The following is an 11351-nucleotide window of genomic DNA, read 5'->3' on the forward strand; positions in this document are numbered from 1 at the left end:
GCTATGATTTGAAAGACTGGGAAAAGGAGAAATTCCTTTGAGTGACTAGACATGGACCAGTGTGGACTTACAAGCTGTAGGTACCCAGACTGCCTTCACATAATGCTCCAGAAAAGGCCTCTCTGCTAGGAGGCAACACTAGATGGCATCTACAGTCCCATGAAAGAACTGAAGAGTCAAGATATACAATGAGAAGCCTACACTTCAGGAATTCTAGATGAATGAATTACATTTGGAGATGAGACCGGCAATGGCAGAAGTCAGTGGTCCAGAGGAATGGAAAGTCAGTAGTGTTAGCCAGCCCTATTTCAGAAAACACGGGATGAGAAGAAAGATTAGCCTTGCACTGAAGGGCAAGAAGTCGCTCTTGATCATTCCAGACTCCACAATAACCAGCTGCTGTATTGGCAAATCCCACTCAACTGGGAAGCAGTCCTCTAGCTGCTTACCCTAGAGCTATTCTGCCCATATCAGGCCTTTGAGCTTCAGAGGTCAGCCAAGGGAAAGGTCTCTGACAGCAGATTGTTCACTGTGTACCCCTGGCTGGCCTGAAACTCCAACCAGGCTGCTCTCAACCTCACAAGATCCACCTGACTCGACCTCCCAAGTGCTGCAATTAAAGGCATGTACCACCATTCCTGGCCATATATGTGTGAGTGTATGTGCGTATTTATCTCCCCACCCCCTTTAATCCAAGGCTGGGAGGCAGAAGGCAGAAGCAGATCTTCCAGGTCAGTTGGGACTGCGTAGTGTATATAGTGAGACTGTCTCCAAAAAAAAAAAAAAACCACTGCCACCAACAAAACACGAGCTTTAAAAGCCGGCATCAGTGTGCCATCTGTATTCGACATGACACAGTAGCAGCCAACTAGCCCTGTGCCTTAGCACAGCCCTGTAGCCACATCAACGTTTTTTTTTTGTTTTTTGGTTTTTTGTTTTTTTTTTGGTTTTTTTGAGACAGGGTCTCCCTGTAGCCCCAGCTGGCCTGGAACTCACTGTGTAGACCAGGCTGGCCTTGAACTCAGAGATCTGTCTGCCTCTGCCTCCTGAGCGATAGGAGTAAAGGCATATGCCACCATGCCCAACAATTTTTTGTTTTTGTTTTTGTTTTTGTTTTTGAGATAGGGTCTCCCTGTATCCCCAGCTAGTCTGGAGTTTACTATGTAGACCAGGCTGGCTTTGATCTCACAGAGATTCACCTGCCTCTGCCTCCTGAGTGCTGGGATTAAAGACGTGTGCCACCGTATCTGGCCAAAATATATATCTTTTTAATTTTCTGTGTATGTGTATCACTGTGTGTAGGTGCCAGCAGAGGTCAGAAGAGAGTCTCAGATCCCCTGGAATTACAGGTGATTATGAGCTGTCCAAGGTGGATGCTAAGAACTGAGGTTCTCTGGAAGTGCAGCTAGTGCTCTTAACCACTGAGCAATGAAAAATCTCTCCAACCCCAGCTCTATCTTTTCGCCCATAAAATGTGGATAATTAGCCGGGCGTGGTGGTGCACGCCTGTAGTCCCCACACTTGGGAGGCAGAGGCAGGTGGATCTCTGTGAGTTCAAGGCCAGCCTGGTCTACATGGTGAGTTCCAAGACAGCTGGGGCTACAGGGAGACCCTGCTTCAAAAAGGAAAAAAAAAAAGTGGATAATTATGCCAGTCTACAAGGTCATTGTAAAGACTGGTTGAATTAGTACAGGAAGAGCACTGGTAATAATCATGCCTACTGCATAAGAACCTAATAAGCATTCACTGTTTTTATCTGAAAGTTCCTTGCCATCACTTCAAGAGGAAACAAGGGGGACACAGTCTCAAAAATTTTTGTTTTTCATTTTTATGTGTCTATGAATGTGTGCCACATGTATGCAGGTGCCTGTGGAAGCCAGAAGAGGTCACCTGGAGCTGGAGTTACAGGTAGTTGTTTGCTGCTTGATGTAGGTGCTGGGAACCGAACTTGGGTCCTCTGGAAAAGAAGGGCTTTTAACTCCTGAGCAATCTCTTCATCCCCATCCTCATTTCTTTTTTTTGCACTATGTTTTGGTTTTTGAGACAGGCTCTCTTGTAGTTCAACTAACCTTGAATTTGCTGCGTTACTGAGAGTAGATCTGAACTCTCTTCCTCCTGCCTCCATTGCCAAGTGCTGGAATTATAGGCATGTGCCACCACACTGGGCTTCAATTTGATTTTTTTCTTATTTCTGTGTGTGTGTGTGTGTGTGTGTGTGTGTGTGTGTGTGTGGTTTTTTGAGATGGGACTCTAGGCCCAGGTAGTCTTGAACTCAATATATAACTGAGGATGACCTTGAACTTCTGATCCTCCTGCCTCTGCTGCCCAAGTACTGGGATTATGTGGGTGCACCCTTATATCTAGTTTATGAAATGCTGAGGATTGAACATTCATTGGTTCATGCATACTAGGTAAGTACTTCACCAACTGAGCTATATCTTATACTCAGCCTTTTTCTTTTGTAAAATGTTTGTATGTGTGCTTTTTTTTTTTTTTTTGGTCTTTTTGAGACAGGGTCTCCCTGCAGCCCCAGCTGGCCTGGAACTCACTATGTAGAGCAGCAGGCTGGCCTTGAACTCACAGAGCTCTGCCTGCCTCTGCCTCCCGAGTGCTGGGATTAAAGGCATGCACCACCACACCCAGCCCTTATGTATGCATTTTTATATGTTGTGTGGGTGGGTGCACATGTGGGGGTGCATATGTGCACATGCATGTATGTGGAGGCCAGGGGACAACCTCAAGTGTCAGTCTTCAGGTGCTTTCTACCTTTTGTTTGAGACAAGGTTACTTATTGGCCTGGAACTTTACCAAGTAAGCTAAATTAGCTGGCCAGGGAGCCTCTACCAATCACCACAAGTAAGATTACAGGCATACACCACCGCACATGGCTTTGTACATGTTTGGGGCTCAGACTCAAGTTCCCATGTTTGCAAGGCAAGCACTTTACTGAGTTATGTCCTCAGCCTTTCAGTTTCTTTTAATTCATAAACTAGGGGGCCCACTCTAAAGAAGTGCATTTGTGTCTGGATTCTATAATAGCTGTGTGACCTTAGCAAATGAAGCCTCTTTGCACCTGAGATTCTCTAATCTGTAAATATATTAGAGAGTTAAGACAACTGTTAAATAATACAAGCAAAAGTCTCATCATGAGTTTGTTGCTGGTGGTCAGGATCTGAGCTGGATGTTTCCTGGTCAAGAATTATTACAAAATAGCTAGGAAACTAAAGCAAAACTATAGAACAGGTCAGAATACACAAAAGAGCAACAGGCCACATCAGAAAGTAGAAGGGCCCTGGTTATGGTTTGGGATTACTTTTTATAGGATTCAAGAGAACACAGAGATTGGTTACTAGAGGTGTAGTTGGATGATTCTCTTTTTTGATTGACTGGTTTAGATTACACGAGCCTTTGCTTACCATACATGTCCCTTCCCGTGATGCATCTGATTTTAATCATATGCACACCCAATTGTGCATAGGCATAAGATAGTAAATAGAGGATTCCCCCTAAAAGTTCACTTGGAAACACAGCTTTGCCTTGCCCACGCAACTTAAAGCCAGTTCAGCCAGCTTGACTCTCCTTCCCTTGAACCCAGATACGACGGGAATATGTTTGAATAGAAACTGTCCAAGAAACTTAATCCATTGTTCAGAGTGGGATGTGCATGCACCTTGATGCAGGTGAGCTCCTAGGTTGCTAACAGGTTGCTGGGTGCATTGGTCAGAGAAGGGTGTGATTGCTAAACTATTCTTAAACTTGCCTGCCTCAGTCTCCAGAAGCTCAACTAGCCATTACAATGATCATTAGTATTTGTTCTAAGGCTCACTGCTTTATTGATCCTTGTTTTGTTTTGGGTGTTTTATTTTGTTTTTTAAGTTAGAAAATAACCTTATTTAGAATTCCTTGGGACAAGCAGACCCTCAGAAGGCACAGGTTGATGAACATCTGTGTGGCAATCTTACTTTAGCCTTTATTTTCTTTGAGCTTTTCTATTTTTTTAAATTTATATTTATTTATGTGTATGAGTGTTGTACAATGCCTGAGGAAGTCAGAAGAGGGCATCGGATCCTCTGGAACTGGCGTCACAGGGTGTTAGATTGCCTGGAACTAGAGTTAGGATGGTTGTTAGCTGCCATGTGAGTGCTGGGAACTGAACCTGGTCTTCTGAAAGAACAGCCAATGCTCTTAACCGCTAAGCATCTCTCCAGCCCTTATTTGTTTTGTTGTTGTTTGTTTGTTTGTTTGTTTGTTTGTTTTTTGAGATGATCTCATGTAGTTCCTGCTGGCCTCAATTTGCTAGAGGAGGATGACCTTGAATTTCTGTTCTTCCTGCCTCTGCCTCCTACAGCTACAATTACAGACATGTACCACCATGCCCAGCTTACTTGGTGCTGAGGATTAACCCAGGGCTTTGTGCATGTTAGGTGAGCACCGTGCCCCCAACTGAGCTATATTTCTCAACACTTGTTTTTAATCTGTTTTTAGACCGGGTCTCCTTGTAGGCCCAGCTGGCCTGGAACTCACCATGTTCCAGGCTGGCCTCACAGAGATCCACCTGCCTCTGCCTCCCAAGTACTGGGATTAAAGGCAGGGGCCACCATGCCCTACCCAGCCCAGCCCTTTTTATTTGAGACAAGATCTTGCTGTATATCCTGGATGGCTTTGAACTTGCTGACAGTTCTCCTGCTTTAGCTTCTCTAGTGCTGGGATTCTAAGCATGTGCCACCATGTCTGGTCCTGTCAGCTGAATTTCTAATAATAAATTAATTAACTGTTGCACCTGCACAAGGCAGACATCAAAGGATCCAGTAATAATAATTTAGGAAGTCATTATGTGTTCAACATTGGTCTCAGCATTGTGCTCTGCTGCCTTTTTATTTGTACCCCAGTGAAATTATCAAAATGTCTATTGACAGATGAATGGATAAATAAAATGTGGCATATCCATATGATGTACTATTATTCAGTCATAAAAAGATTATTAAGTACTAGATAATACAACACGGGTGGATTTTTTAATAGTGTTTTAAGAGAAAGCCAGACATTGAGCTTAAATGTCACCAATGTGATCCCAATTAAATATAGTATCTAGACCAGACAAATCTAGAGACAGAAAACATATTTGATGGTTTTTAGGGACTGAGAGGGGGAAAGGGAGAATGGGGAGTGATTGATTAATGGATACAGGGTTCCAGAACTAGGATTAGCTCAGTTGGTAGACTGCTTGCCCAGCATGCTTGAAGCACTAGGTTCAATCTCCAGCACCCCATAAGCTGGGCATGGTAGTGCACGCCTCAGGAATTCAAGGTCATCCTTGGCCACAAGGTGAGTTTGAGGCCAGCCTGGGCTAAATTAGACTGTCTCAAAAAAATAAACTTGAATAAAATCAATGAGATTAACATTTATGTTGTTTTGTGGTTAATTTTTAATTTATGTGTATGAATGTATTGACTGTATGTGTGTAAGTGCACCTATATCATGCCATGCCTTTGGAAGTCAAAGAGGGTGTTGGTTTTCCCTGAACTGGAATTATGGACAGTTGTTAGCCACCATGTGGGTGCTGGTAATTGAACCTGGGTCGTCTGCAAGTGCAGCTAATGATCTTAACTAGCTGAGCCATCTCTCCAGCCCCCTGTGGTTAATTTTTTGAGACAAGGCCTCACTATTTAGGTCTAGCTGGCCTTGAACTCACAGAGATCCACCTGCTGTAGCTTCCCAAATGCTGAGATTAAAGGCCTGTACCACTGTGTCTGTCAAGGTTAACATTTAAAATAGAGGATTTTGAGTAAGCAGATTGCTGTCCATGACACAGATGGGCATCATCCAATAAACTGAAGCCTGAATAAAACAAAAAGATGAACCTTCCTGCAAAAGGGAATTCTCCAGCAGGCTGTCCCTTTGGCTGTCCTAGGTCTTGAGGCTGTTGAATTACACTGCAGAAGTGAACTTGTCAGCTTTTACAATTAAAGGTATTAATTCCTTATTTTGTACACACACATACACACGCACACACACTTTGGGAAACTAATCAGTGTGTTAATCAAATGATCAAAGTTAGCCATGTGTAGTGGTATATGCCTTTAATCCCAGCACTCAGGAGGCAGAGGTAGGTGGACTGCCTGTGAGTTCAAGGCCATCTTGGTCCACATAGCAAGCTCCAGGCCAGGGAGACCATCTCAAAAAGACCCCCCCAAAAAGTGTAACTGTTTGACATACTTCATGAATGGAAAGGGACTGCTGTTTTACTTCCTGTGCTAACTCCAGCTTCAGCATGTCCTAGTTGCCAACAAGAAGTGTTCATGGAATGAACTCCAGGAATAGAGGAATGGAGGAATGAAGTGATCCTTCAGTCTGGGACTGGGGAAGTGGCCAAGACTTTGGAAATCAAGGTTTTGATAGATAAGAGGTAAAATTCTTCTCGGCCTAACTCTTCCTGAGCCCAGCAGTGAGGATATGGCCACTTCTGAAGTTTGGGGACACAAAAACACTTCTCTAAAGGCACAGAGGCACCATTGGAGGCATGATCAGATGACTACCATTTTCTATTTTTTGTTTGTCCCCCTTGACACCCTGCGGCCTACTGCTGCTTTCTGTCATGACCTGGGGACCTAGTGCCTTTTCTCTGTCTAGTCTTTCTTTTTGTCAGTCAAAACCAATGGTAGTTTTCAAAATGAAGTTCAGGAAGAGAAGTTTTTCTTTCATTTTAAAGTTTTTATTTGGTATTTTATATGTATGAGTATTTTGCCTACATGTATGTAAGTGACCATGTGAATGCAATGTCTGCAATGAGCAGAAGAGGGCGTGCAATCCCCTGAAACTGGGGTTATGGATGGTTGTTAGCTGCCATGTCGGTGCTGGGAACTGAACCTGAGTCCTCTGGCAAAACATCCAGTGCTCTTAACCACTAAGCCTTCTATCTAGGCCCAAGTAAGAGACTTTTTTGTTGTTGTTGTTCTTTTTGAGACAGGGTCTCCTTATAGCCCAAACTGTCCTAGAACTTACTATGTAGACCAGGCTGGCCTTGAACTCACAGAGATTCTCCTGCCTCTGCCTCCCCAGTGCCATGCCCAGCCAAGACTTTTTTTTTTAATGAAACAAGAAAGCTGTAGAGCTGGGCATGGTGGCCCATACCTGTAATCCCAACACTTGAGTAACAGAGATAGGAGAATTCAAATTTCCAGGCCAACCCAGTCTACAGAGTAACTCTGTTTTTTTGTTTTTGTTTTTAAAAAAGCCACATTAGAGCTGGGAGAGACTCGATGGAAGATTTTGTAACCTAGGCTTAATGTCAAGCCCTGGAAATTAAAACAAAAAAGCCATATTATGTGGTCATTTCACATTGCATACACACTTCAAAACATTTTATATACAATAAAAGTAATTAAAACTGGGCTCTGTGGTACAGCCTGTAGTTCAGCTACTTGGGAAGCTGAAACGAAAAGATTAGCTGAACCAAGGAATTAGAGGCCAGCCTGAGCAACATAACGAGACTCTGTCTCAAAAAAAACTGGAGACTGGAGAGATGGCTTGGTGGTTAAGAGTATTGCCTGCCTTTGCAGAGGACCCGGGTTCAGTTCCCAGCACCCAAATGGTGGCTAACAATGACCTGTCTCAAAAAGAAATAATAAACAATAAATTAATAAATAAATAGAAACTGGCTGGCCAAACAAGATGTGCCTCATGGTACAATAGTTGCAAGTTCATTTTTTGGGGAACCAACCACTTCCTGATTGGAATTAAGGCTTACTCCGCAGGAGAGATCACAGGTTCTAGTGGAAAGTTAAAGATGGTCTTTTACTAAATGGGCATGATGGTCCTGTCAAATTGCCTTCTGAATAATTATGTTTCTCCTCATAGATTACTCAGTTTTGGTCTAAGACGTTTCCTTTTGCAGTGGGCAGCGGTAAATGCAGAGACCCAGAACTGATCAAAGTACAACTGGTCTGGGAGGGTGGCAGGACGTGGGAGGAGTTGGAGGAAGGACTGAGAGGGGTAGAAATGGTGCAAATACAATAATACGTATGAAATGTATAACAATGGATCAAAGTGCTGAGAATAAGTGACTGCTGAGTGCTCAGCCATAAGTGGGACATCTATACCACCAGCTCAAAGGCTCAAGGAACATAGTGGAAGAGAGGGCAGAAAGAATGTTAACACTAGAGCCAGGCATGGCGGTGCACACCTTTAATCACAGGACTTGGGAAACAGAGGCAGGGGATCTCTGTAAGATCAAGGCTAGCCTGGTCTACATAGGGAGTTTCAAGCCTGCCAGGGCTACAAAGTGAGACCCTGTCTCAAAAAAACCAAACCAAAACAATAAAAAAAATATAAGAGGATGGGGTGGAGAGCTGTGGAAGTCTTCTGAGCATGGCACAGCCATGGCATTCTTGAGCTCACAGCTGCTGTGATTACCTGCACAAAATCTGAATGAGATTGGGCCTGCCAACATTCTCTCATGATGGGGGCAAAGACTCATGAGACCTCACCTGTCCGTGATGATCTATAAGCAATTAATGGTTGCTGGGGGAGGAAGAGACATTTTCTTCAATACTGAAGCCACTGGTTAGGTGTCCAAGTTCCTAAGCAACTGAAATGGAACTCATTGGGTCACTAGGAAATAGATAAATAAATAATACATAAAATGAAGGTATTTATAGGGACTATCTGGGAAGAGGAAGGGAATCCTTGGGAGTGGGAGGGGAGCAAGACATGATGATGGGCAGTAAATATGATTAAAGTATATTATGTGTATGTATGGAAATGCCATAATGAAATCTATCATTATATATAATTATTATATGCTAATAAAAAATTTTGTTTTTTTAAAATTTTATTATTTTTATTTTAAGTGTATGAGTGTATTGCTTGCATGTAGGTAAGTGCACCGTGTCGTGCAGTACGCTGGGAGGTCAGAAGAGGATGTCGGATCCCCCAGGACTGGAGTTATGGATAGTTGTTAGTTGCCATAGTGGGTGCTGTGGGATTGGAACCCAGGTCTTCTGCAAGAACAACCAGTGTTCTTAACCACTGAGCCATCTCTCCAGCCCCCCCCCCTTATTTTTTCTTTTTTTGGTCTTTATGAGACAGGGTCTCCCTGTAGCTCCAGCTGTCCTGGAACTCACTATGTAGACCAGGCTGGCCTTGAACTCAGAGATCCACCTGCCTCTGCCTCCCGAGTGCTGGGATCAAAGGCGTGTGCCACTACACCCAGCCAATAAAAAAGTTTTTTAAAAGAGTTCAAGGACATCCTGAGCTATAGGGTGAGTTAAAAGCCAGCCTGGACCATGACTCAAACCAAACTCAAAAGTCATAGGTAGGTAGGAGGGAGCAGTTCTGGTGTGCTATTATACATTAAGGTGATTATAGGTAGAAGAGGGGCTGAAGAGATGGCTTAGTGGTTAAGAGCACTTTCTGGAGTTCAGTTCATAAGTACCCAGGTTAGGTGGCTTACAACCACCTGTAACTTCAACTTCAGCAGATCTTGGAGTCCAAGGGCACCCCCCCCCACCATACACGTGGCATATACTCACACATATACACATACAAATAAAACTAAAATAATTTAACCATTAGAAGAAAGTATTTTGAATATTTTTACCATAGCTAAATGATAAAATCCAGGTGTGATGAGGCATGCCTTTAATCCCAGCATTTGTGAGGCAGAGGCAGGTGAAATTCTGTGAGTTTGAGGCCAGCTTGATCTGCGTAGAGAGTTCAGGCCAGCCAGGGTACATAGTTAGACCCTGTCTGAAAAAAACAAAAGGGGAGGGGAGGCTGGAGAGATGGCTCAGTGGTTAAGGGCACTGGCTGCTCTTGCAGGGGATCTGGGTTTGATTCTCAGCACCCACATGGCAGCTGACAACCATAACTCCAGTTCCAGGGGATCCGACACCGTCTTCTGCCCTCCCCAGGCATTGCACGACACAGGTGCACTTAGAAAACAGCCAGACAATACACTCATACACATAAAATAAAAATTAATAAATAGGGGCTGAAGAGATGGCTCAGAGGTTAAGAGCACTGACTGCACTTGCAGAGGACCCGGGTTCAATTCCTAGCACCCACATGGCGGCTACAAACCGCCCTTAACTCCAGTTCCAGGGGAATCCAAAGCCCTCTTCTGACCTCCATGGCATTGCACAACACTGGTGCACTCACACACATACAGGCAATACACTCATACACATAAAATAAAAATAATAAATATTTTTAAAAAGTGATAGCTCTTTTCAGTGCGTTTTAAAACATAATAATAATAAATAAAATATTTAAAAACAAAAATTAAGGGCTGAGTATGGTGGCACGTGCTTTAATACCAGCACTTGGGAGGCAGAGGTAGACAGATCTCTGTGAGTTCAAGGCCAGTCTGGTCTACATAATGAGTTCCAGGCCAGCTGGAGCTACAGGGAGACCGTCTCAAAAGATGAGAGAGAGAGAGAGAGAGAGAGAGAGAGAGAGAGAGAGCATAATACAGAAAGAAAAAGGAAGATTGCGGAAGTGGAGGAAGGAGAGGGGGAGAAGAGCAGACCTGAAACTCAGCTGGGGCTCCCTGTGGACTGGGTGTGTGTTGGGTATGTCAATCTGCGTTTCTCCTATCGTCTTTGTGCATTTCCAGAAGTTTGGTAGTGTTTCAGCCAGGCTGGCTCTATCTTGCTAAGTAGTGTTAACATGAGAGAGTTGGGGTTGAGGGTGCTCTAGGAGACCAGTGTGGTGATAGTGACTAGAATCAGCAGGATGGAGTTCATGGGTGGGGGTGCAAGGCCAAGGTCTGCCTTGAAAACCGATTCCTCTCTGCCCCCATCCACAGCTGTCCACGACCTCTTCCAGAATCAGAGTGGGACAACTGTAAGAATGGTTGCAGGAGTGACACGAATATGCTCACTTCCCAGGATCCTCACTTTCTTTCCCCTTGCGGTCCTGAGAGTTATCTTGCAGATTTTTCTAATGTTTCTCAGGAAACACTGTCAAACACAAGAAACTCCATCCTGCTGATTCTAGTCACTATAAGAAGGAAACTGTTTTTCTTTTTCTTTTTTCTTTCTTTGGTATTTTTGAGACAGGATCTCCTTATAGCCCCAGCTGGCCTGGAACTCACTATGCAGACAAGACTGGCCTTGAGCTCACAGCGGTCCACCTGCCTCTGCCTTTCCAGTGCTGGGATTAAAAAGGCATGAGCCACCGCGTCAGGCTGGGACCTGTTTTTCAAACAAGAATGTTTTTCCCTAGGGCGCTGCTCTGATGAATGGGGGTCACTGCTCTGACAGGGTCAGTCTGCATCCCTGAGACCGCTGGATGATTTTGCTCTCAAGGCCCTCCGGCAAGGAAGCCGCCATCCTGCACAGCCTCTCCAC

Source organism: Nannospalax galili, unplaced genomic scaffold (genome assembly GCF_000622305.1).
Source record: "Nannospalax galili isolate Female #2095 unplaced genomic scaffold, S.galili_v1.0 scaffold315, whole genome shotgun sequence".
In the NCBI taxonomy this organism is placed as follows: Eukaryota; Metazoa; Chordata; class Mammalia; order Rodentia; family Spalacidae; genus Nannospalax; species Nannospalax galili.